Genomic DNA, 27,745 nt, shown 5'->3' on the forward strand with positions numbered 1-27,745 from the left:
GTGCTGGGATTACAGGCATGAGCCACTGCACCCGCCCTCAAGTAGCATTTCATGAGACCCACAACCAAGTCTTTCTCCAGGAGGAAGAGAAAAGCAAGCTATTGTGTAATCTTTAGTGGTTGCAGTGACTGTGTCAGGCAGTTTCTGAGTGGCTGAGGACTGGTTAAAGCTGGAGGCAGATTTATATTTTGCTCCTTGTTCATGTGCTCGTCAGTCGGAGATGGTGGAATAGCCTCCAGCGTTCCCCCAAATTAGTCAGGTCCTGGCCAGGAAGACAGACCTATGTATAATACTTTCTTTCTTTCTTTGAGTTGAAGTCTTACTCTGTCTCCAGGCTGGAGTGCAGTGGTGCAGTCTTGGCTCACTGCAACCTCCACCTCCTGGGTTCAAGCAATTCTCTTTCCTCAGCCTCTGGAGTAGTTGGGACTACAGGTGCATGCCACCACACCCAGCTAGGTTTTAGTAGAGGGCAAGGTTTCACCATGTTGGCCAGGATGGTCTCAATCTCTTGACCTGGTGATCTGCCTGCCTCGGCCTCCCAAAGTTCTGGGATTACAGGAAAGTCCATATGGAGTCTAGTTTAGAAGGGTTAGGCACTGGCTAGGCATGGTGTGGTGTGGCAGGGGAGAAGGAGACAATGAAGAGATTAGTAACAGCGGGAAGCTGTTCACCCTCAGCCTGGAGGAACAAAAGGAGGAGATGGTGGGACGGAGCCCATAAACCAGGGCTACCTGTTGGAAGGCAGAATCACAAGAAGTCTGTCTGACAAAGCTGGGGTGATGGAGGAGAAGCAGCTACTTCCAGTGAGGCCACCCAATGCAGAGGGAGGAGGAGGGGGAAGCCTCCGACCTGGCTTCTCCCTCAAATCCCACCCTCCAGGCCCAGTGTCTCCCATTTGGCAAAACCCAAGCAGGAGTCATTTGGCAAGAGAGTTCTTTGGAAATGTAGTTTGCATAACCGCTCCCAACAGAATATGGAGAAGAACAGAATACTAGGGGGTTTGAAACTGAGAGCAGGGAGTCTAATCACCAACTAACTTCCCTTCCCATCCTTCATGAATGGGTGAAGAGCAAACCTTCCCACCACTTTGGTATAGGGCTAATTTTTTAAAATGTGTTTCTTTTGTGTTTGTGACAGAGATGGAGTCTCACTCTGTCACCCAGGCTGGAGTGCAGTGGTGCAATCTCAGCTCGCTGCAACCTCTGTCCCCCAGGTTCCAACAATTCTCCTGCCTCAGCATCCCAAGTAGCTGGGGCTACAGGTGCACACCACCACACCCAGCTAATTTTTTTTTTTTTTTGTATTTTTAGTAGAAATGGGGTTTCATCACAGTGGCCAGGCTGGTCTCGAACTCCTGACCCCAAGTGATCTGCCTGCCTCGGCCTCCCAAAGTGCTGTAATTACAGGCATGAGCCACTACACCCGGCCAAGGTGTGTTTCTAAGAACAGCGAAAGGCCAATCATTAGGTGAGTCTTTGTTTTCAGGGCCTAGGGGCTTCCAACTGGAGTCTGTGCTAAGGGGCTCTGTCTCCTGCTCCTTGGGAGTTTATGGATGCAGCGCCTTACTTTAGGATTTACAGGCTATCTCAGTTTCATAAATCAGCCATGTGTGCTCCGTGTGTGCGAGTCTGCAAATTCTAAACTAATATGTCGCTCTCTTTCTGTCTAGCATCATATTTATGTTAAGGCTCCATAAATCGTGTTCTACATTTCTGCAGCACGACCGTGATGAAAAGTGATGTAACCCACAATAGGAAAGAATGGAAATTAACATGCAAGAAAACAAAATGAAATAAAAATGCACATGACCTGCAAATTAAAGCTGTTTATTTCAGAAATGTACATTGATGAGGGGAAGGATATCAAGTGTTCTGTCTGCATTTAGCCACTTGGCCATTCAGCCTTTCAGTCCATCTTTGCCATGTCAGATGGGCCTTTTGTCAAGGTCCCAAGATTTGTTTCTGGGTCAGAGGTGAGGGTGGTAAGCTTCTGAGCGTCTTTTCAGGGGCAAAATTTCCAGAGGGATGTTAGAGACCGACCGGTGTGTTGAGGAGAGATTGTAAGGATAAAACTGCCATTTTCAAGGGCCAAATTGCCTGCCAGCAGGTGAAGACAGAAGCGTGAGCCGAGGAAACACTTTCTCAGGTTTGAGCCAGGAATTTTGCTATTTCCTGGCTAGCTTAGCAGACCAGAGCAAGGTGGATTTCAGCCGTTCCATTTTAGCCAAAGCATTTTTGTCAGACAGATTTTGGAGTATTTTATGTGCACCAGTTTCTCCCCTTTGCATCCGACTCCTAGACGGCTTGACTCGATCATAGCTAAAGCACAACCCTGCTCAGGAGTTCACTTGGCTGGCAGAGGGCATGATTTAAAATGGAATTCACCTCTGAGCCAGAGCCTCTTCCTTTTCTTTAGGGGTCTTCGCTTTTCACATTTGTTTATTACATTTGAAAACTGACTGAAACATCAGGTTATGCATTAGACCAGGGAATAAAAGGTAATATTTTAACATGCTAAAGGAATTCTGCCAGCCAGTCGTAAGTATCAATCCATCACAATTATTAGAAACAATGTACTCTGCAGTAGTAAAGAGATACAGCCAATATGCAGACACACACTAAATAAATTCCCTGTTACACTGTCTCCTCCCCTGCCCGAGCAAATGCAGAAACTATTTATACAAGAGAAACAAGGCCCGTGGAACGCAATACCACTCATTTTTTTTCTTTCTGGTTTCCGTCATTCCTGTAAGACCGAGTGGAACTTGCATCAGTGTCCCCAGGTTCCCTCTTAAAAACATAGTTTGTCCCTGGGTTGGGGAATTTTAATATGCACAGAAAACGATTATAATACTAATGATTATGTTTGTGCATCAACTAGGAAAGAAGGCCATTGGGAAGGAGGAACAAGGGGGTGAATGGACGAGGTAAATTGATTCTACCTAGAAAATAGACCTTGCCTGAGTGTTTATACACAAATGGATGCCCACTTTTCTTTCCATTCGCGTTCCTTTCTTTTCCAGCCATATCTTCATTAGCAAAGAGAACGCTGGAGGCCGCCCCCTCTTTCCTGCAGCCATCTGCCTTACGTAAACCAGCTAGCAAACCGCTCCGTCCGTATTGATGTAGACATTACCACAAATCGCCACTTAGGGACCTGAACGAATTGACTAACTGGTTTCAGATCCAATACACATAACTTGATCAGACACAAAGTTTAAGTACACTTGCAGTCGTGCCAACAGCACCTACCGGGAAGCGACTCTTTGGCTGCCAGCTTCAACAGGCCCTGGGGGAGACCCGGGAGGAAGGCGGGCAGACCTAGGCAGGGCTAGTCTGGAGGTTTTAAGAAGATGGAAAGAAATACACCACTCTGGGCAGGAAGCATGGCCATTTCAAAAGCCACATGGCTGCTTCAGTTTAGGGTACACTTGATTAAAAAAACTTTTAATTTGGCTTTTTTTAAGATGAAGTCTCGAACTGTTGCTTGGGTTGGAGTGCAATGCCACAATCTTGGCTCACTGCAACCTTTGCCTCCCGGGTTCAAGAGATTCTTCTGCCTCAGCCTCCTGAGTAGCTGCAATTACAGGCACTCGCCACCATGCCTGGCTAATTTTTTTGTATTTTTAGTAAAGATGGGGTTTCACTATGTTGGCCAGTCTGGGTCTCGAGCTCCTGACCTCGGGATCCGCCCGCCTTGACCTCCCAATAATTTGGCTTTTTATTCTGCATTCTAGCAGCTCTGAGCTCTGCTAGAGCTGAGCTCAGGACAGAGTGTCAGATGACATGGGAGATGGGGAACTCAGATCTGAAAAGCCTTGGCTGGCGAAAGGTCAACCCATGTGTGCATATGCCCGCCCATGAGGCTGCCACACTCAGGAACAATGGTTTTTGAGTTCATTGTCTTCTCAGTAGCTAGGAAATTACCTGAGTAGGTCCAGGGAAAGGCCTTGGAAGGAATGAACAGGTTGACCCTGGGAGCTCAGAACGGCTCTGCTGTATGGCTGGATCCAAGCATCATGCGAGCCTGTCCTTCCCAGGTGCAGTGGGCCAGCCCAGCCCTGCCCATGCTGCAAGCAGCCATTCGTTTCTGACCCAATCCAGCTATTACTGAGTTTACTTCATCTCCCTCTTTTGGATTATAAATATTTGTCTTCCTCTAGTCCACTTGGGGATGGGAATGCTGTTTTTCTGTGACACGAAGCTTTCCTTCAGTGTGTTATGTGATAGAACTTAGAAGCCTGGATGCACAAGTGAAGGAATTGGTTGGGCTTGTAGCCATGGAAGTTTCTGGAAAAAAAAAAAACTAGAAAAATCTGTCAGTTCACCTGATGTGCGTGAATCTGTATGCATATATGCCTGTGTATTGGAGTAAGGGAAATATTGATAAAGCAGAACCAGATAGGTTCCTGGCAAGAAAGGGATGCACAGTCTACTGGAAGCAGACCAGACCAGCTGTGAAAAAATAGGTGACACAAGAAAGACTGAAAGTTAGAACAGAGAGGAGGCATCAATTACAGAGAGAGGTGGATATGGGCAGACTTCAGAAAGGATTGTATTAGAATGGGAAGCCCTTAAAAATTGAAAGAATAATTCCAGCTTATTCATAGACCAAAATGCTTCTATTTCTTTTATGACAATGTGTGTTATATGTAGTAAATACAAAATATATATAATACTTGATTCCATTGATTAACATTTATTCATTCATTTATTGAGCATCTACTCTGTACTCAGGCACAGTGGTTGCAGGGAGAAATAATACAGTCATGGTTGGTCCCAGCTAGAATTTACAGTCTCACAACAGTCCTCTAGGAACAGATTATTGAAGGCTTAAGGCATTTGGCAGTGAAAACTTAATCCTTACAAACTGGAGTTGTTTAATGCCCAGGGTGACTTCAGAAGTGATATCATAATAACAATGATAAATAGAGTGAAACGTATTGAGCACCCCTGTGGGCCAGGAGATGCTGGAGGATTTCTATACAGGGTATCATTTAACCCTCACCACCACTTTATACGGGGGAGGCTTTTAGTCCCATTTTACATTTGTGGTTTCAATAAGTTAAGGTGCATCCCACGTGTTATGGAGGAAGACGTGGGTTTGAAATTTGGCTCTATTGATTCTAGATCCCCCGCTATTTCTACGCTACCATGCAGCTTCTCTGGTGGCAATGTGGAAGTTAGATCAGGGTGGAGAGGGAGTGGCATTAGGGATACTTCCTAGGGGAACAGCAGTAAACACATTATTATTTTATGTGGATTCCAGTCAACACACCCCTACCAGAGGAAACAAAAGAGATAGAGAGGGGTACCGGGGTCCGGAGTCTTGTGGAAGCTAAAAATCTACAGGATTGGGTGATGTGTTTAGCTGTGAAGTGGGAAGGGTCAGGAGTGGCTGGTTTAAGGTGACTGACAGGGTGGAAGGCCAAGGGCATTAGAGAAGGTAGGAAGTTGGAGTCAGAGGCAGGAGATGGCCATGAATTTCATTTTGCACACATTTCACATAAGGAGATGGTTGGACATCTCAATAAATGTAACAGATAGGCAGGTGTATATGTGGCATTTGGATATACAGATCGGGGAACCATCAATGAAGGGACCAAGGAAGCAAGAATACACAGCTGCAAGGAAACAGTTGCTTCTGGCTGCCTTGTTCAAAAGCGCTCATTGGTTGGGAGGCCAAGGAGGGTGGATCACGAGGTCAAAAGATCCAGACCATCCTGGTCAACACAGCGAAACCCCATCTCTACTAAAAATACAAAAAATTAGCTGGGCATGGTGGCACATGCCTGTAATCCCAGCTACTCAGGTGGCTGAGGCAGGAGAATTGCCTGAACCCAGGAGGCGGGGGTTGCGGAGAGCCAAGATCGCGCCATCGCACTCCAGCCTGGGCAACAAGAGCGAAACTCCATCTCTAAAAAAAAAAAGCACTAATTGGGCGCGATGGGCAGATACCATTTCCTGGATCATCTGGTAGACCAGAGTTTCTGCGCTTCAGCAGCACTGACAGTTTGGACCAGATGATTCACAGTTGGGTTGGGTGTCTGATTTGTGCATGTAGGATGTTTAGCAGCATCCCTGGCCTTTACCTACTAGATGTCAGTGGCACCCCCACCCCCTGCCTCCAGTGTGATAATAAAAAATGTCTCTATATGCTGCCAAGTGCAATTTTGTCCCCAGTTGACAAGCAATGAGTTAGACCAAACTAGTTTCACTTTAGTCCATATCACTGTATATAAGCATACCTGTTATACATAGTGTGTACACCTGTGTCACTTTTTCAGCTGATGGGACTCAGTGCTACCCATGTAATCATGCACATAATGAAAATTGAGTCTGCTATGAAGTGATGAGGATGCCACAGATTTCTGAATGGTTTGGCCTAAGTCACATGCTTATAGTTTGAAGTCTTTTAAAGCATGTTCAAAATTCCTTCATTATATTTATTTTAATGCCTGTGGCAGACAGTTGGTGTTTTCCAGCTTTATAGTGATATTTCTGCAGCATCTTTGCAGTTGAGTTGAAGCCGTATTACCAATTCCAGTTACCGGGTTGGGAGAGAGAAAGTGATATGTATCACCTCTGGGCTGAAGCAGGTAAAAGCCAGAGCCTTTTCCATCTCTCTGCCCCTGATACAATAACAGCCAAAGCCATATTCCAGATGACTCAGCTTCAAGCGGGAGGAGGACTTCCTAAGCCATCTCAGCTTTTGTGTGGATGTGATATGTCAAGCCACTGAGATTTAGGGTTTGTTTGTTACCACAGCAGAGCTTGACTTTATCCTGACTAATAGAAATCTTATTAGTGTAAAAAGCAGGGTGAGCAATAATATTTCGATGACATTTTGTCAAAGATATATCCACTTTGTGCAAACATGACAACCACATATAAAAACTGCACCCAACGAAGTAATGAGATAAATATTAGTCACAGGAAAAATCTGACAGTATATTTTATATTAATTCAAAGAAATATCAGTTAGCTGTCACGTCTGCAGTTTCTTAGTTTCACTGGAGAGGTGGTGTTTTATTTTATTTATTTTTTGTGAGACAGGGTCTTGTTCTGTCATCCAGGCTGGAATGCAATGGCATCATCAGAGCTCACTGCAGCCTTGACCTCCTGGGTTCAAGTGATCCTCCCACCTCAGCCTCCTGAGTAGCTGGGACTATAGGCACATGCCACCACACTTGGCTAATTTTTGTACTTTTTGTAGAGATGGGGGGGCTTCCATGTTTTTCAGGCTGGTCTCAGACTCCTGGGTTCATGCTGTCTGCCTGCCTTGATCTCCCAAAGTGCTAGGATTATAAGCGTAAGCCACTGTGCCCACCTATTTTAATGTTTTAACACAAAGGGATTTGTTAAATGGTGTTAGATCAGTGAAAGGTGGAGTTATGTAACATAGCAAATCAGTTTTGATTTCAGATATATGAGATCTACCTTGAAACTGATTTCCACATAGGTTAAACCAAAATAAATTTTTCCCTCCCTTCCTTCCTTCCTTTCCCTCCCTCTGTCCTTTCCTTTCCTTTCCCTCCTTTCCCTCCCCTCCCCTCATCTCCCCTCCCCTTCCCTTCCCTTCCCTTTTTCTTTCTTTCTTGACGAATTCTCACTCTGTCACCAAGCTGGATTGCAGTGACACGATCTTGGCTCACTACAACCTCTGACTGCCAGCCACGTTCAAGCAGTTCTCATGCCTCAGCCTCCCAAGTAGCTGGGATTACAGGCATGCATCACCATGCCCAGTTAATTTTAAAAATATTTTTAGTAGAGACAGGGTTTCACTGTGTTGACCAGCATGGTCTCAATCTCTTGACCTTGTGATCTGTCCACCTCAGCCTCCCAAAGTGCTGGGATTACAGGGATGAGCCACACCATACCCAGCCCCTAAATAAATTTTTCAGTAGTGTGAACAATAAGAGAATATTTTTATGTCATTAAAAAGCTTTCAATAGGAATTGGGCAGAACTTCACAAACCTGCCTTGCAAAAGCTATGGAAAGCTTCCCATCTTTGGGAATATGTTAGTGGAAGTACTGGAATTAATGTGACGATTCTTGAACTGGATATCTTAGTAGATGAAGCAACTGATGTTATTCCTCCATTCTGAGCTGCAGCAGAATTCTTGATAAAACTGTCAGTGAATCTACTGATAGTATTTCTATTAAGTTAACTTTAAGGCGTGAAACGGAAAGGTTTTAAGATACTCTTCCACAAGTATTTGAATAGCTGCAATGGAATTTTGTAGAAATTGATTGTACAACAGAAATTTGTAACAATTATATAAATGGCACATCTGATGTTATTCCACTTGATATGATGTTTTTCATATTTATATAGCATGAATGGAGACTGTTATCATTTTGTGATTTTATTGAAGTGCAGTTCAGATGAATTTTGACATTGTAGAACACAAGACTTCAATGACTAATCTCCACTCTTGAAAGAATGCTAATGTTGTTACAATTACTATGAGCTTTGTTTCATTCAGTCAGAAAAAACAACTACCAGAGAAAAATCGTTTTAAGCATTCTGAGTCAGAACTTTGTTTCTTTTTATAAAGCGATGCTACTGAGTTTTTTTTTCTACATAATTCTACTCTTCAAAAAAATAAGGGGAGATTATTTTGAAATAAATTATTTGTGAATATTTTTTCTTAGAATTGAATTTAAGAAGAAAGATTTGCAAGATAATGTGGCTTGAAGTAAGTAAGTGGTAGGGAAAAGAATTGCTAGCATTGGTATTTGTTGCAATTTGTGTCTAATGCATCAGGTAACAAGGGTATATGAAGTTAATTGCTGAATTATTCCCGACCTTTGAAAGGGAAATCTTAGTGCTTCTGTGAATTATGCTGGATTCGGTTGGAAAAAAGCCCTAAATGGAATGATCTAGAGAAGCTATGGAATCATTTCTACGTTGCTCATCTCATTTTGTCATGAAATGATCTTTTTAATGAAGTTTCAGTTCTTAAATCATATCTTAATGAGAACTTGCTGGCCAGACGGCATAAAAATAAAGATCTGCTACAGCTGAATGTATGTCAAGATATTCATCAGGAATACATTGGGATGCCAAACATAAGGAAAGTATAGAATTATATTCTCTCCCTCCCAGATTCAAATGCTGGGATCAAGAAGAGGGCGTTGTCCCTAACTGATGTACTTTAGGTATCAGAGAAAGTATTGATGAAATTCAAGATGAAATTTTTCTTGAAAATCCAAATGAATTCCTCAGAGAATCTGGAGTTCTAAATAGCTATCAGAAATAATCATAGTACCTTTAAGAGTTTGCTGTGTATCTGATACTGTGCTAAACACTTTGTATAATTTCATTTAATCTTCACGACAGCCATATGAGATAGGAACTATTATTAGTTCCATTTTACAGATAAAGAAAACTAAGGTTAAATAAATTTCCCAGGGTCACTAAATAGTGGGTGGTTAAACTGTCATTTGGTTCTTTCTAGAACAAACACTCTTCATCTCCAGTCTGTCTTGGCATCCTAAAAACTGGGTATTTATTGGACATCAACTTCAATAGCAATGGGGTGATGAAAATACAAAAGAAGCCAGGTGCAGTGGCTTACGCCTGTAGTCCCAGCACTTTGGGAGGCCGAGATGGGTAGATCATGAGGTGAGGAGTTCCAGACTACCCTGGCCAACATAGTGAAACCCCACCTCTACTAAAAATACAAAATTAGCCATGCGTGGTGGTAGGCACCTGTAATCCCAGCTACTTGGGAGGCTGAGGCAGGAGAATCACTTGTACCTGGGAGGTGGAGTTTGCAGTGAGCTGAGATCACACCATTGCACTCCAGCCTGGGCCACAGAGCAAGACTCCATCTCCAGAAAAAATAGAAAGAAAGAAAATAGAAAAGTAATGTATGGGATGACAGACAACTTTTGCTGGATTTTGTGTATCTTGTCTTATAGCTTTGTTTTCCAGGCATCCTGTGGCTTCCTAAGTCACACCCAGCTTCCTGGAATGGGGGAAACTTGATAAATGAAGCTTTTCTAGGTGGAATCAAAACATCACTCCCATCCCCAATGTTTCCTTGCCCAACAGGATCCTAAGAGGCAGGTATTGAGATTTGCCAGTTGTTTCTATCCATGTCAATATCAACACCTATTTCACATCACTGTGGTTCCTCCAGATGGGCTGACAGCGCCATGGCCTGCCATTGGGCCATGAGATCCCTGCCGATGTGGGCTCTGCTATTCTTTCCACCTCTCTGGCCTTCCCTTACCCTACCCCGTCCCATGCTGCCCCATAGTACACTGTCCCTCAGCCTGCCGTGGTATTACAGCACCTCTGAGCAGCCAGCCCTAAAGGATGGCGTCATTCCTTTAGCTTTCTTCAGTGTTTGCAGCTCTTATATTAGTTCCCAAAGGAGTGAATTTGTTCTCTCAAATTCTTTCTCTTTCTTTCTTTAGGTTTTTTGGAAATGGAGTCTCGCTCTGTTGCCCAGGCTGGAGTGCAGTGGCACAATCCTGGCTCACTCCAACCTCCACCTCCCGAGTTCAAACGATTCTGCTGCCTCAGCCTCCTGAGTAGCTGGGACTACAGGCACGCGCCACCATGCCCGGCTACTTTGTTGTATTTTTGGTAGAGGCACGGTTTCACTGTGTTAGCCAGGATGATCTCAGCTCACTGCAAACTGAACTCATGGTCCACGCACCTTGACCTCCCAAAGTGCTGGGACTACAGGCATTAGCCACTGTGCCCAGCCTCTCTGAAATTCTTTGGGGCTCCTCTCGTGAGGACCTTGTACCAGTTATTTATTGCCAAGTTAATAAGTCACCCCCCAAATTAGATGCTTAAAACAAAAATGATACAGTTGCTGACTACTATGGAGGTTGACCATTTGGGCTGGACAGAGCTAGGTGGGTGCATTTCTGTTCCACATCTTGTTGGCTGGGCTTGCTTAGATGTCTGGGACCGCAGGTGAGTCAGCAATGACAGGTGGACATCTCTTTCCACGTGGGTTCTCGTCTTCAAGGAGGCTAGCCTCAGCTTTTTGCATATGGTGCTGGAAGGAGTCCCAGCAAAGAGCCAGAGAAGACAAATTCCAGTGCATGAGCACTTTTCACACTTCTGCTTGCATCACATTTGCTAAAGTCCCACAGGCCAAAACAAGTCACAAAGCCAGGCCCAGAGTTAGTGTGGGAGGAGGCTAAGACATCACACGAGCTGGGCATGGTGGTACACACCTGTAATTCCATCACTTTGGAAAGCTGAGGTGAATATCACCTGAGCCCAGGAGTTCAAGACTGGCCTGGGTAATATAGTGAGAACCCATCTCTACAAAATCATAAAAATTAAAAAGTTAGCTGGGCATGGTGGCATGTGCCCATGGTCCCGGCTACTTAGAAGGCTGAGGTGGGAAGATCACTTGAGCCCAGGAGATTGAGGCTGTAAGGAGTCATCATCATGCTTGCACTTCGGCTTGGGCAACAGAGCAAGACCTTGTCTCAAAAAAAAAAAAAAAAAATCACATGGATACAGAAAGATGGGATTTATTGAATCCTTGCTATAACAGATCTTAATAGGTGTCTCCCTGGGAGGGATTCAGAAGACATTTGAGTATCTGGACCCTGCAGTGCCACACTCAGGCTGCTCACCATTAACTAAGCTCTTTAATTTGTTATTAGAGTCTCTCACCTACGTGGTCCTTATCCAAGCTGGTTTTTTTATGAACCTCCGCGCAGGAATCCTCTGCTCTAGCACTGCCCCTGTTGATAGTCTCTTGACATTTCCTCCAGGTCAAAACCCCCTTGCTGTTTGTAACTAGCAAGCTATTTCAGCATAAGGAACAGGATTCTTCTGCCCAACTCCAATCCCTTGTACCTTTTCCCTTCGTTTTAGTTCTGCTATTGCTGTCCATTTATGAGCCTTATTTTTCCAGTGAAGTTCTATGCCATAACACATACATACCTAAGATATAAATGCTCAGTAGCCCAAATTGCCTTGGCCTTACAGTGGAAAGAATTTGCCTCAGTGTTACCTGTGAATTTCTTGCAAGAGTTGAAGTGGTCTTGCTCCATGTCATGGGTACAGCCTGAGATCCTGAAGTGCAGAGTGGACCACAGCACATTGAACGATGTATTCTTCGCAATGTTTGCAGATAAATGCAAACTTGGTTCCTGAACAGAAAAAATAATGAGTAAGAGAGACCCTAAATTTGGCAGGAAACAAGGAAAGTCCTGGGCTAGAATAAAAACTGCGTCATAAAACCCATGATATAAATAAGCACAGTCCAGTTAATTCTGGTGTTTGGAACCCGTGTGGGACGACCTTTCTGCTGGGGACTCTCTGGGATTCTGGAATTGATAGGTATTCCTCAAAAGCAGAATTCCGCAATGCAAAATCCGAGCGTTAGAGAACTGTCATCAAGCGGTACTGTTACCAATGGAGGGTGTCCAGGCTCTTGGCATCTCCAACAAAGAATTGAACAAAACGCACAAACAAAGCAAGGAAAGAGAGAAGCAACAAAGCAGAGATTAATTGAAAATGAAAGTACACCCCACAGGGTGGGAGCGGGCCTGAGCGCAGGGGCTCAAGTCCCGTTACAGAATTTTCTGGGGTTTCAATACCATCTAGAAGTTTCCATTTGTTACTTGGTGTATGCCCTATGTAAACGAACAGGATGAAGTAGAGTTACAAAGTCATTTACTCAGTATATGCCCTATGTAAATGGAGCGGATATTTCCTGTCATAGCTGAAGTGTTTCCATTTGATTTAGTTCTAGGAAGTCAGCGTGAATCGGCCTTATGTTCTCTGTCCCCAGACCCTATTCTCCTGCCTCAATACTTTAGGACTTCGATTAAGCTTTTGAATAATCAGATGGCATTCACTCAATATATGTTTATGGCTCAACTGCTATACGCCAGGCACCGGGCTAGGAACTTGGGACACATTATAAAAGAGAGAGGTGGTCCCTGCTCTCCTGTTGCTCACAGCCTTGGAAAAGTGATTTGACAGAACACTGTGATAAGTTCTGGCACTAGGCACTTGTTAGCAGATGGTAGGAGGGCTTTTCATCCAGACTCAAGAAGTCAGAGAAGGCTGGAAGGAAGGCTGCCTGGGAGAAGCAGTATCTAAGCAGGGACCTGAGGAAGAGGATGCGGATGAGCCAGCCCAAGGGATGTGTGCATACCTGTGTCACATGGTAGGGTGGTACACAGGGACGTCCACTGGGCTGAGGGAGTAGCTTGTGTGAAAAGAAGAGATGAGAAAAAGCATGTTGGGCTCAACACACAGAAGGACACATAATGTGGCTGAAACTCTGAGAAGGAGAGAGAGAAGTTCAGCAGGATACCAAACACTGCAGGCCTTGTCAGCGTGTCAAAGGGTGAACCTACAACAAAAAGCTAAACACAGTCCCAAAATGGTATAGGATTTTCATCAAAGAATATCTTTTGTTTTTAATACAGAGTTTCGCTCTGTCACCCAGGATGGAGTGCAGTGGCACAATCTCAGCTCACTGAAACCTCCACCTCCTGGGTTCAAGTGATTCTCCTGCCTCAGCCTCCCAAGGAGCTGGGATTACAGGCTTCCACCACCATGCCTGGCTAATTTTTGTGTTTTTAGTACAGATGGGGTTTCACGATGTTGGTCAGGTTGGTCTCAAACTGCTGACCTTGTGATCTGCCCACCTTGGCCTCCTCAATTGCTGGGATTATAGGCGTGAGCCACCGCTCCCAGCCTAGAATATTTTTTTTCTTAAGAAAAGTCATTGTTAAATGCTAGAAACGTTCTGTTTGTTTGTTTGTTTTTCCCACTCTCAAGTTTACCTTCAAAGTGGCTTGAAACCTGGATTGTACCTATGAATGTTCTTCACTTAAAAGTAGCAAAAAGTGGGGGCCAGTAATACCCTTGTCTACCGAAATGGGATTTGGACATGGCACAGAGGAAAGAAACTGGTACCACGGTTGCCTGGTTTCCTACTCACTCCATCCCTGAGGTCACCCACTGGCCCCATCTGCTCCAACGTTGTGGAAGCAAGCTGTCATTTCCTCTTACTCATTTTTCAACCTGCTATTTGACTTTGCTACGACCTGATCTATTTTCAGTCCTCCTCCTACTTTTGTTAATTTCCCCAATGCATGCAACTAGCCATTAGTTCCTTCTTTACCCTTTGGAGGACAAAATTGGTGGGATCCTTTTATAGTTGTGTCTCTGAGGATGCTTCAAATCTTATGAAAATTCTATTTTTTTTTCCCTTGTGGAAAATGCTGTCTGGTTCTAAAGGCAAGTATGTGGCAGCACCCTTCCAGTTTCCCAAGTAGATTTCTGTACCTTTCTGTGTTTTCACATTGTACATTTGCATGAAATACAACATAAAAATAAAGTGTGGAGGAATGCATGAGATGTTCCTATGTAACTGGAGGAACGCAGATGAAAGACATCGTATTTCCAGAGAGCCCTTTCTCATTGAAGGTGTTCGTTCCTCTGGCAGAACAAACAGACCCTAAAACACAGGAGATGGGAAGTTGGTTGTTTTAAAGGAGAGAACGCTTTGGGAAGTATTGGTCCTTTGCTCCTCACATAGGTACATGCTGTAGCTTTTGCATCCCAGTTCTCTGCCACCCTGGTGATACCATGCCTCTCATCTGGGATGAACTTGGCCCTGAACTGACCATTCTCCCTCATTTACTCATGCCCCACAAAGGGCTGAGCTCATCCTAGCGTCATCTGATATTCTGGTGGCCCATCTGGTCACCAGGCACCCAGCTCCCAGGGACCTGGAATTAGGCCATCTCCAGGGAATGCCAAGGGCGAAAGTCTTCAGACCTTTTGGGCATGAGTTCGGGGCTTAATGCATCATGACTGGAGCTTTTTCAAGCCCATGTCTGAATTGTTAAGAGATGAGAACCTCAATCAAGCAAAAACTTTAGACTCTTTGGGGTTGAGATGGAGGATAAAGCCCAGCTATGCTCCAGGAGGAGATGTTCTCTGGACCCTTACAATATGTAGAGGATGCTTTGTGGAAAGTGCGTTTTCTTTGCGACGTCGGTTTTTAGGCTTCTCTCTTCCCACAGGACTCTGGGCGGGAAGTACTTGCTGATGCCGGACTGCACCTTTCCTACCTGCAGCCTCCCGTTTCAGGCCACAGAAAGCAGCTCTTCTCCCTGGACCCCCTGCAAACTTGACATTCTTGCAATCAAGCTGTCTAGTGGGGGATTTCAGACTGTTTTCTTATTACTAAATGGAGAGGTATTAACAACACAATGCAGAAATTAAAAAAAAAATAAAGGCGGAGGGTGGGGAACGGGAGTTGGGGGAAGAAAAGAAAAGACAGCCGCCTGCTCTTTTCTTCTTGGTATTATTATTTGTGACAAAGCCCTCGGTCCATTTTTCTTCATAATTTGCAGGACTCCTAATGGGAACAGCACCTCCCAATTACCATGGCTGCCAAAGGCTAATTTGGTTACCGTCCGGATCCACAATAGCGAAACTGCGTCGAGCCTTTGTCGATATTTGCATACTATACATACCAGGAATGTCAAACAGCTGCCTGGCCTCTCTCCCACTATCATGGCAATTATGGGTCATTAGCTCCCCCGCCCCCCACTCTCCCTTTTTCTTGTTCTCGTCTTCCAGGGTCTGGTAGGCCGTTGTAGGCAGCTGACGGATTTGCAGAGACAAGAAATGAGAACGCGGAGCTGCGTGGCCTATTTGTTCAGAGTCGAGGCTGACGGAACTGCCATTTGAATTGCCAGAGCGCGGCCCCACGCTTTTATTTCCTGATTACCTCCTTCTCATCTTTTCTTCCAGCCCCTCGGTCCCCACCCTGGCTCCCGGCTTTCTTGAGGAAGCCTCTCTCTCTGAGGCTCCGAGCGCGTGTCTATGTGTACGCATTGGTCCTGGCAGCCCGACGAACCTCTGGGCCAGGCGTGTGCTGACACTTGAAGCGGGGGCCCACGTGTTCTCTTCCTCCAGGGTCACCCTCGGAGGGATCGGGCCTCAGATGTGCACAGCCAGCCCCCAGACCCTAAGCTGATCCACATTCAGAGGAGGGGATGTTTCACTTTCAAGTTTGTTCATTGAATTCTAACCCCATGGAGGGGGAAGAGGGGCAGAGGATGAGAAAAGAACAAGAGAGGATCTAGCTATGAAGCTCTCTCTCTTCTGCAACAATGAGTGTGTCTTGCGGTAGTTAATGGGAAGTTATGGTTTTTGAATATAATTTTTTCCCTTCAAGCTGCTAATTTTATTGACAATATGGATAGATTGAAAGACCCAAAGCTTTTGTGTTGTTTTGTTAAAGCAAATAAGTGAGGCACAAATGTAAATTACATCTCCAGGTTCACATTAGAGGTTTGCAAATAATACTGAGCTAATGGTTATTGCAAAGGAAAATAGCAGTGGGATCAATATTCTATACAGTGGAAGGCGATACCTCTCTCTCTTTTAATCACCGCATTGCAGAAATGGCATTGAAATTTGAAATCTCATTTTCTCCATTTGTACAAATTGAACATAAATCACTATGAGTGAGGGAGGTGGCAGGCAGCTTCACTCTTTTCGGGATTGCATTACTAATTAGTGTTGGGCTAAAGCCCTACACAGCCTGGAGAGGCTTCTGGAGACCTCTGGCCAAATGCAAGATGCTTTGGAAAGCCTGGATGCATGCAGGGAGGGGCCATGCCCCTCTAGCAGGGAGTGGGTGAGGCCGGGGGGTTAGCCCTGCAAAAGAAGGGAGACGAAGGGCAGGTCCTCACACACAATGTCATTTTCTGGGCTGGGACAGTAGATCTCCACCAGTTCCTGTAGATTTCAGTGGAGTCAGAATGGGTAGGACCTCACTGTTCCCAGGAAGGGGTAAGGTAGACGTTGGCTTGCCAGGTTTCCTTCCATCTGTGGCTGCGGGAGTAGGGGCCGGGGTACCAAAGATGAACGCCTTGGCTTAACACGGACACTGCTCCATCACCTCCCATGGCCACCTCCCGTGTCTCAGCACCAATCTCTACTTCCTTCCCTCTGCCCTTCTCTTTCCTTCATTTCTCTACTCTTATATACTTGCTCTGAGTGGCTCTCATGGCTCTAAGCTGGGTGATAAATATTATTTACAAAGGATATTCAGCGATGTCAAAGGGTCTCCAATATGTACCCACTTCAGTTCCATTTTCTCAAGTTGCTCAAATGTTACTTACACTGGACTTGATTTATTGGCTACGGGGTCATTGTGACAATGGGGTGCAAGACCTTCCTCACCCTTCCTGGGCTGACATAACCTGTGACTGTGCATTTCTGGGCTGGGCAGATACAGGAGAGGATGCCGTATTTTAAACAAAAGGGTGAGGAAGTTGACATCTAAAATATTGTAGGCAAGCCGGGCACAGTGACTCATGCCTGTAATGCCAGGACTTTGAGAGGCAGAGGTGGGAGGATGACCTGAGGTCAAGAGTTTGAGACTAGCTCGGGCAACATAGCGAGACCCCATCTCTACAAAAAAAAAAAAAAAATTTAACCAGGCATGGTGACATATACCTGTGGTTCCAGCTACTCTGGAGGTTGAGGTGGGAGGATCGCTTGAGACCAAGGGTTTGAGGCTGCAGTAAGCTGTGATTGTAACACCGCACTCCAGCCTGAGCAATAGAGTGAGACCCTGTCTCTTTAGTTAATCAATTAAAAAGCAATACTAAAATTTGGTAAGGGGACAGGAGAGGACTGGAAAGCAGTATGTCAATCCGGCTGGCAGAACTTCTGGATTTAGGACTTTGCTCTTTTTTTTTTTTTGAGACAGAGTCTCACTCTGTTGCCCAGGCTGGAGTACAGTGGGGTGATCTCAGCTCACTGCAGTCTTTACCTCCCAGGTTCGAGGAATTCTCCTGCCTCAGCCTCCTGAGTAGCTGGGATTACAGGTGTGTGCCACCATGCCCAGCTAATTTTTGTATTTTTAGTAGAGTCGAAGTTTCTCCACGTTGGCCAGGCTGGTCTCAAACTCCTGACCTCAAGTGAGCTCTCGAACTCCTGACCCACTGGCCTCGGCCTCCCAAAGTGCTGGGATTACAGGTGTGTGACACCGCACCCAGCCCCAGATTTAGGAGTTTGTTTTTAGAGATTTGGGAAGACCTTGCGCAGAGAAGAGTTGTACAGACCGAGTCCCTGATGTGTCTTTGCAGTGGTCACTTACCCTTTCCCCTGAAGTAAATAACATTCTGCTGGGTGATTAATGGGGGGTGTTTAGTTCATTAAACTTGATACCCTGAGGGCAGGACAAACTGGTAAAATATTTATATATTTATATGTGAGGCTGCTCCCATAGGGCCAGTGTGTGCAGATGAGCCAAAAATGGAACAGGCTAGTGTCCGGCAATGGGGGCCTCAGCAACGGCCACTGATGCTTGCATCCCCCCATGGAGCTTAGGAGTCCCTGTAAGATTGGAGGGAGACACCTTTTCACTCCAGCCAGAGTGGCCATTTAGGAGGCCACCATGCGTCCTGCTGCAGGGAAGCAGGACAGCTGGGTGGTCAGAAAGACAACAGCACCGCAAACATTGCAGGCACGTTCTGCCCTCCACTGCCTGTCACTCCATCCCCACACCTGGGGAGAAAGGCAGAGTGACTCCCAGACTTACCACCCAGGGACCCCTCCGTCCTTTGCCTCATCCTTAGCAGTCGCAGGAGGAGTTAAAAACAGGCAAGGTGAGGGGGAAAACTGGAAACAAGGTTTATTACCTAAGGTTCCTCTCATCCATTTCAATAGATGAAAGCAACGAAAATAAAGCAAAACCCATCCAAACAGTAAGCAGGTGGTGGCCGCTAATAGAGAAGAAATAAAAACCTTTTAGAAATCAGAGCCGACTACAAAACACAGTGACAAAGCGGAATGAAAGTTCTGAACAATCAGTTCAAAGAAAAGGGTGTTTGAAATAAACCCTTAAAAACATTTCAAATGCTGAGGAAAAAAAAAATGCTGCTTTAGACATTTGAAGCCAGGATGATTTAATCTGGAGAGGGGACTTTTTGGATATTACCGGAGGAAAAAAGAAAAAAGATTGAGAGAATGAACGGAGGAGTCCTTGAAAGTAGTGCTGTTCAGAGAGCAAACCTGCATTAGGTCCCCACAACTGCCAATCACAGCAGGTTCATCACTGATTCCTGGGTTGACCTGGGGCTTTTAACCTCCCCATGCCTCCATTTGCCCAGCCATAAATGGGGGTTACTAATAGGCATGTCCTCTCACCCTCAAGGTCCCCAAGGAGGTCTAATAGAATAATGGACCTGATCCTATTGATGGAGAATGTGTAACTGCCTCTTGGTGACCCCTACCTTTAGAGGTCAATCAGGTATCCTCCTCCCAGAGCCTTTCCAGGACCCGCCCCTATTTGGTAAGTTTCAACATTCATTCAATCATTCCCCATTACGTGTGCCTGCTCTGTCGCTATGTAGCAGGCATGGTGGCACAGGATGACAGAATGAGGAAGAAAGAACACACGGTGCCCTCCCTCAGGCTGATCACAGGTTGAAGGAGGCAGGCATGTTAACAGGTGACCATATAACAGGGTGCAGGAGCATGCCTGGGATGTCTCAGGAGTGCAACCCAGAGAGGCTTCCGCGAGGAGGTGATGACTTAGTTTGTTTCTGGCAGAAGGGCAGAAGTACCCGGATGTCAAGGCTGTGAAAGGTATCTCCAGGAAAGGTAACAGCATGGATGAAGGAAGAGTGGAGTGATGTTTGTAACTTTTATGGCAGGGTTTTGGGGTATGAGGATGGAGTGGAGGCAGAAGAGCCTGGAATGGGAAGCAGGAACTTCAGCAGCCTGTATTTGTTTAGGCCGAGAATTGCCATCAGCTGCTGGGTCTGGAGGTTGATCATGAATACATATGGCAGCTTCCCGGTCATCAGCAACTCTTATTTTTCTGAACCACTCTCTTGAACAGGTGGCTTCCGTCTTTAAGCTCATGTCACTGGCAAAGAAGGGAGGGTGGACACAGCAGAACCACTCTGCGGGCTCTAGCACTGTCTTTTACAGCAAGGGAGGGGTGAGTCTGGGTTTTATCTGGGGAGTGTCCGTCACCTTAATCATGATGGGATTTGCAGTCAGCCTGTACCACACCCTCTCAGATATTTGCATCTCACTTATCTGTGCAAGGGCTAGAAGTCCTAAGGGGCGGGCACATAGGAAAACACTTTGAAGAGAAAAGGAAAAGAAAATTTCCAGATTTGCTTGAGTGAAAACAGAACCCAAAACTCTTAATATATAGGGTACCACCATGCCCTGGTTCGCCCATGGGAGTCCTGGCATATACCTGTTATCTCTTCATCTTGTCCGCTTTGGATTTGTCCCAGATTGTACTTTATTATTTTGAACTAAGTGCTGTTATTTATTATTGTGTAAAAGAGGCCAGGAAGGAGGGAGCCTGGGTAGCCCAGTTGGTAGAGCATCAGACTTTTAATCTGAGAGTCCAGGGTTCAAGTCCCTGTTCAGGTATGTCCCTTGAGTTTTAGCGTCTAATTCCGACTCAATTTTTGAAAAAGAAAACAACGAAATCAGCCAGGAGGGGTAGGTAGAGAGAGCTGCCTTTTGTTCCACCAGCTCCGGCCGAGGTCTCATATACCTGCGTGTGAGATGCTAGTTTGGAGTTCTCCTTTGAATTCGTCGTCAGGTTTGAAAGATTACCAGTGCTACCCAACCCCTTTTTCCACTCTGTTCCAGACACAAGGTAACTGACAACCATTCTCAAAGGGTGTGAAGTGCACTCAGATACAAGCACGTGGGATTAGCCAGGTTCTCCAGGTGAGAAATGACTGCTGCTGCTGCCCTCCTGGCTACCTGTACAGGGGCCAGTGCTGGGGCCTGTGGCATGCAGCCTGCCACCATGGTGCCTGTTGGCAGGGTTCATGGGAACTGTGGAAACTAGAAGGTAGGTGTGCAGGAAAATATTGGTCCATACAGGACATAGAGGCTAAGCAGCCCCACCATAGAACATAGAGTAGTCTGAATGTTCTTACAATACCAGTTTTGCGTTTATTTATATAATAAATGGAATTTGCAACTGTTGATTTTATTATCTGGTAACATTTTTATTTCAGAGTAATCCCTTTTGGCAGTCATCGACTCCAAAAACCAAATGTGCATGTTTAATGAAAAAATTAGGCACTGAATTTCCCTTTCTTACAAAAGCCAGTATAGATATAACTTGCACAAAAAATGTTTATCAATATTTACCATTCCCTGTGGCAAAGGACCACATAGAAAACAAGAATTGCTAACAGAATATCAGAAAATCAGCATCTAATTTTAAAAATCAGTAGTGGTTTTTTTGTTTGTTTTGTTTTGGTTTTGAGATGGAATCTCTTTCTGTCACCAGGCTGGAGTGCAGTGGCGTGATCTCAGCCCACTGCAACCTCTGCTTCCTGGTTTCAAGCAATTCTCCTGCCTCAGACTCCCAAGTAGCTGGGACTACAAGCATGTGCCACTACGCCTGGCTAATTTTTGTATTTTTAGTAGAGATGAGGTTTCACCATATTCGCCACGATGGTCTCGATCTCTTGACCTCGTGATCTGCCCGCCTCAACCTCCCAAAGTGCTGGGATTACAGGCCACAGTGCTCAGCCTACAAAAAAAATCAGTAGTTATTTTAAGACTTGCCTGTAGATGAATTCACATGTGAATCTGTAGCAGGTGGACTTACAGATTCTTCTGCAAAGAACGATTTTTCATTGATATCAGATGACTCTTTCTTTGCTAAATTTCTAAATTTTTTCTTCCAAGTTTTTGTTATGTTTGTGCAAAACATGTAGTGCCTGCACTTAATGTATTGGCACTTGAGACAGAAGAGAAATTGCAAACAGTTCCAAGGCTAATCTATTTTATCAATGCTATTAGAGGCTTCACGAAGAAAATGCGTACATTCTAATAATTCATTTGAATTTTCACTTCCAATTCAGAAAATCAAATTATTAAAGTTTCTGAAAATTCATTCTAAAGAAGGTAAAACATCTGATCTTATTGTTCATACCAGCATACTCTCCAGTTTTTAATGAACTTCGTAGTTGAACATCGAAGGTAAAGTTCCTAAATTTTGTGGTGATAATACCGCTCAAAATTTGGTGGAATTTAAGTTCATGATAAAAGTCAGTGTCAACGTAAAATGAAGAGACTTATGAGACAGAAATAGGTTTGGAATTCGTTTTGATGTTCACGTAATTCACAGCTGCCTCCTACTAGCTGCAATGTTAGATTGATTAAACATTTTAATGGTTTAAATTTACAAATATTTGTGTATACTCCGTTAGAGCAATTGAACCACAATATTTTGGGGGATGAAATTGATGTTGAATATTAAAAATACTTCAGGGTGGCAGTATGGATTTTTTTTCTGTTTGCTGCTTGCCGTCAATGGGGTTTTTAAAGATTTTGCACCTTTGAAGAGTTACTTTGTAAATCAACCTACATGTTCTGCAGTGGTTTTGAAATTCTTTTATAAATAAATCTGTAAGTTTTGGTTACATTTTATTCAACACCAGTTGGATATATTTAATCAAAATCTCGAAGAATAGAGTGCTCAAAAAACTTTATTTGAAAATATTGAGCTAGTTGCAATTGTTGAGAATGAAGCTTGCAAACAGGAAAACAATGAACTTTATCCCTATAACAGAAAGAAAATAACCAAACAAATGGAAAGTTGAGAGCTTAAAAATTATGCAAGATTTCATGTTCAAAGTTACAATTTCTTTTTGGAATATCTTGACCTATGGGACAAATCTTTTGATATTTCCATTTTTTATTTGGATAAATTTATATTCTTAATGGAATGAATCTGAAAGACCTATGCTTTGAAATCATAAGTTGAAACAACTTATTTGAAGAGTTTTTCCTTTTAAAAATACCTGCCAGGCCAGGCAAGGTGGCTCACGCCTGTAATCCCAGCACTTTGGGAGGCTGAGGAGGGCGAATCACCTGAGGTTAGGAGTTCAAGACCAGCCTGACAAACACAGAAACTCTGTCTCTACTAAAAATACAATATTAGCCTAGCATGGTGGCACATGCTTGTAATCTCAGTTACTCAGGAGGCTGAGGCAGGAGAATCACTTAAATCTGGGAAGCTGAGGTTGCAGTGAGCTGAGATTGTGCCTACTGCACTCCAGCCTGGGCAACGAGAGCAAAACTCCATCTCAAAACAAACAAATAAAAATCCCAAAAAACAAAAAAATCTGCTAAAGTGCTTGGGAGGTAAAAAGACAGTATCTAAGAAAATATTTGGGCTACAGTATTTACATATTTTAATCAGAAAAAATAGAGAATTGGAATACACTCTAGCAGAGTTGCTCTAAATTTATAAGACACCACAGTAACTTTGGAGAAAGTATTTTCTCAATTAGAAATGTTATTATAATCTACAGTAACATTAAATTGAAGGAGTTAACAGTTTGAAATTTATTAACAACAAAACACAACTTGAGTACTTTTTATGTGTAATACTTCAAAAAGCATAAAAGTGCAACTTTGAGGAAGAGTACATGCAATTTATGAAACAAAAAGATTAAAAAATAAATCCATGTTTAAAATATACGTTCCTTAGGCAAATACCATGACATAATAATATTAGAAATAGATATGGCAAAAAAATAAAATATGTGCTAAACATTATTATTCTACTAATGGTATTGTTTAGCATTCAAATAAGAGATTCAACAAGATAAATTATTTTCATTTTGCTTTCATGGAAACAGTAATATCTTATATTTATTTGGTAGAAAGAATTTTATTTTGAAACTAGGTTTTAAATAAAATTATTTTGTAAGTACGCCAATATCATAAAGTCAATGTGTTGGTGAATATGTTAATATTTTAAATTACAGAATTTTGATTATTCCTAGCACTATCTTTTACTCTTAAAAATGTGAGGCCCTTCGCAGTGGGTCACGCCTATAATCCCAGCACTTTGGGAGGTTGAGGAGGGTGGATCACGAGGTCAGGAGTTCAAGACCAGTCTGGCCAAGATGGAGCTGGCTCATCTCTACTAACAATACAAAAATTAGCCAGGCATGCTGCTGGGCGCCTATAATCCCAGCTGCTTGGGAAGCTGAGGGAGGGGATTGCTTAAATCCAGGAGGCGGACGTTACAGTGAGCCAAGATGGCTCCACTACACTCCAGCCTGGGTAACAGAGTGAGACTCTATCTCAAGAAGAAAAAAAAAAAAAAAGAAACGGATCAAAGAGTCAGAGAGCAGAGGGAAGGACAGGAAGAGGGAGAGAGTGAGACAGGGTGAGGAGCCCCAAGAGACAGTAGTAAATTCCTGAAAGTGGCCCAGTGACCTCATCATACAGGGTCCTTCTGGTGGCAATTACCTGCCACTCCCCACGGCCACATTTGGAAAGAAATAATGTATCAGCTGAGAGACGGAACTGTCAATGGTTGATTCTTTCCTTTACCCGTTCATCTCTTACCCACTGGCTCCATCATTCATAGATTCATTGATAATAACCAACCCCAAAGCATTTGTTGAGTGTTTACTATACACCAAGCACTTTCTTAAATGGAATGAGACAAAACTCAAGGCCTGCAGAGTCTAGTTCCAGAGCAGGGCAAGGAAGCTACCAGCTGGGATGGAGGATTGGAGGGGACCCAGAGGAGCATCTTCTTGTAAGAGGGGACTAAAGAAAACTTCTCAGGGAGATGATGCGAGGTTCTCCAGTCGAATCAAGCTGCTTCCTCCTCCTCCTCCTCTGGTTCACCTGTTGGGATTTTATGTAAAACTACATGCCAATGCTCTCTGCTTTTGATATTTTCTAATAGTAAAAGAAGAGGCTGGGTGTGGTGGCTCATGGCTCATGCTTGTAATCCCAGCACTTTGGGAGGCTGAGGTGGGTGGATCACCTGAGGTCAGGAGTTCGAGACCAGCCTGGCCAATATGGTGAAACCCCGTCTCTGCTAGAAATACAAAAATTAGCTGGGTGTAGTGGCGGGATCCTATAATCCCAGCTACTCAGGAGGCTGAGGCAGGAGAATCTCTTGAACCCAGGAGGCGGAGGTTGCAGTGAGCTGAGATCACGCCACTGCACTCCAGCCTGGGTGACAGAGACAGACTCCGTCTCAAAAAAAAAAAAAAAAAAAAAAAAAAATTCTATAATCCAGACCCCAAAGAATTTCCCTTGGTGCGGTTTCCAACTCTCGTTTCATTCCTGTCTGTTCTCAGACAGTGTCCTGGGAAGACTTTCAGGACCCAGTAGCCATTTCCTATTTCAGGTTCCTCTTGTGTTGTTTCTAGGCATAGAAACAAATCCAATTCAAGCAAATAATGCTGTCATCGGGATCTTGTGCAGGCATCAGAAGGGAGCAGGCCTGGCCAATGGAGTGCTGTGTTTGAAATGCCTTGCGATCTTCAGAAACAGTTGCTTTTATTCAGAAGTGTTCATTTGATGCTTCCCTGACCCACACAGTTTCCTAATGGGCTTAAGCTCCCATTTGTTAAAGAAACAGATGGGAAAACCAGTTCAATTTGTGTTTGTTTTAGCATTTAAGACAGCTTACCATGAGATGGTGGAGTTTGGATACCGCAGGTAGCAGCACGTTCCTTTCAGCAGGCCGGCAAGGGAACAGAATCATACAGCTGATTTAGACAGGTGGAAGCAGGAACACACCCAATTCCACGGAATAAATCCGTGAGTGGCACAAAAGTGGAATCCTGTGATTCTATGGTGGTCTCATGTAACTCGAATGAGGACACCCAAGCATTGGGCAGATTTTGCTAACTGCTGTTGGTTTTCTCATTCATCTCTTGCCTTATTTTCCCCTCCCCTCCCATTCAAATGGAAGTGATTCCATACACAAGTCAGCTCACGTAGCTTATTTTTTGCTTTGCTTTGAGACAGTCTCGCTCTGTCACGCAGGTTGGAGTGCCATGACGCAACCATAGCTCACTGCAGCCTCAGCTTCCTGGGCTCAAGTGATCCTTCCACCTCGGCATCCTGAGAAGCTGGAACAACAGACACACACCACCATGCCTGGCTAATTTTTGTATGTTTTGTAAAGATAGGGTCTTGCTATGTTGCCCAGGCTAATCTCAAGCTCCTGGGGCCAAGCGGTCCTCCTGCCTCAGCCTCCCAAAGTGGTGGGATTACAGGCATGAGCCACTGTGCCCAGTCCATCCCATACATCGTTTCTGTTTTATTTTGTTTTGCTTGTTTTGAGATGGAGTCTAGCTCTGTCTCCAGGCTGGAGTGCTGTGGCATGATCTTAGCTCACTGCAACCTCCACCTCCTGGGCTCAAGCAATTCTCCTGCCTCAGGCTTTCAAGTACCTGGGACTACAGACATACACTGCCATGCCCAGCTAATTTTTGTATTTTTAGTAGAGATGGGGTTTCACTATGTTGGCCAGGATAGTTTCAATCTCCTGACCTCCTGATCTGCCCACCTCAGCCTTCCACACTGCTGGGATTACAGGCATGAGTCACTGTGTCTTGTCCATCTTATACATCTTATACCTGCTACAGCTTCATCCAGGGACCCCTGTACTAGTCAGGGTCCTGGCAAAAAAAATTTAAAAAGACAGCACACTCAATGTGTTAATGTAACAAAGATAATTTAATAACGGGACTATTTACAGAGGTAAAAGGGTAAAGGGAATGGACAAGGGATGATGAAATCCCTCAGTGGACCAAGGTGGCAAGAAGACCCATGTTCCTGGGCTGGGTGAGACCTGCAGCTGTGGGAGAGAGTGGTGTGCCAGGAGCTGTGACGACAGCCACGGCCCAAACCATGGTGAGGCAGGAAGGAACCAGACTAACCAATCCCTTGACCAGGGACCTCCTTCTGGGCCTTCCCATTGGCCAAACCCAGATGAAGACAAGCAAATCTAGGTTATGCAGTCTGATGGCACAGTCTCAGGGCGCAGAGGGTAGAATGGAGAAGGAGGAAAAATGAAGGGTGAGTCTGGAGGGATACATAGAAAAATACCCTCCTGACTCAGGCACTCATGATCCATCTGAAACTCAAGAGGCTATTTTTCCCACTGGAGGCAGAAGTAGAAAGTGGTCTTTTCCAATGTGATGGAGCTTTTCGGCAGTGAACTTGAAGCTTTGTGGCTTCATCAAAATCTAGCGTGGGCCACAGCGTGCCCGTACTGAGTTCCTGAGTTCTACCAAGCCAGCTAAGTGTGACTTCACATCATGCCACCATAGGCAAGAGAATCTGAAAGCTATGTCTTGGGGCTTTAGATTTGCCTTTAAAAAAAAAAAAAAAAGATTTAAAAAGTAGAATCCTGACCTGAGAGTCTGAAAACCTGGACTCATGTTCCAGGCGGCTGTGGGACTTTTGATAATTCTCTCTGGGTGTTTTCTCATCTGTAAAATGAGGATCTTGGGGGTAGAAGTTGGTTTAAGCCCCTTTTGGTTCTAACCTTCAGTAGATCTTTAAATCAAAACCAAAAGACTGTTAGGAGGAACGATAGGCTTCTACAGGTGAATGTCTGAACCAGCCTCAGAAATGAGTCCGTGGGGAGAAAGAGGAGGTTCTGATGTGCTCAGGGCACTGGGTCAATTGAGCATCACCTTGTTAGGATCAGAAGGTGGGGAGGAGGTTTACCACCATGCAGCGGGCTTGCTCCCGTTTGAAATGCTGGCTCCTCTCAGATGTCTCAGAATGCTGCAGGGTTTTTTTCCAGGCTAAGACTAACCCTAAAGATTCAGGCAACTTCCTCATTCCCTACTTTTCCAGCAAAAGGAAGAGAGATACTTGAGTCTCCTTTATGTGAGTTCTCATCAAGGGAGATTGTCAATAAAATTCTTTTCC

The 27,745-nt window shown here is 44.5% G+C and overlaps 1 protein-coding gene and 1 non-coding gene across 37 annotated transcripts in view; both read left to right on the plus strand.

Moving 5' to 3' along the window:
* ZFHX3 (zinc finger homeobox 3) overlaps window positions 1–27,745 on the plus strand; it is a 1,555,416-nt gene that overhangs the window by 811,512 nt on the left and 716,159 nt on the right. The gene's annotated exons all lie outside the window — the stretch shown is intronic.
* TRNAK-UUU (transfer RNA lysine (anticodon UUU)) lies at window positions 20,365–20,437 on the plus strand. Its single transcript has one exon. It is a non-coding gene; the product is annotated as a tRNA-Lys (tRNA).

Source organism: Callithrix jacchus, chromosome 20 (genome assembly GCF_049354715.1).
Source record: "Callithrix jacchus isolate 240 chromosome 20, calJac240_pri, whole genome shotgun sequence".
NCBI lineage: Eukaryota > Metazoa > Chordata > Mammalia > Primates > Cebidae > Callithrix > Callithrix jacchus.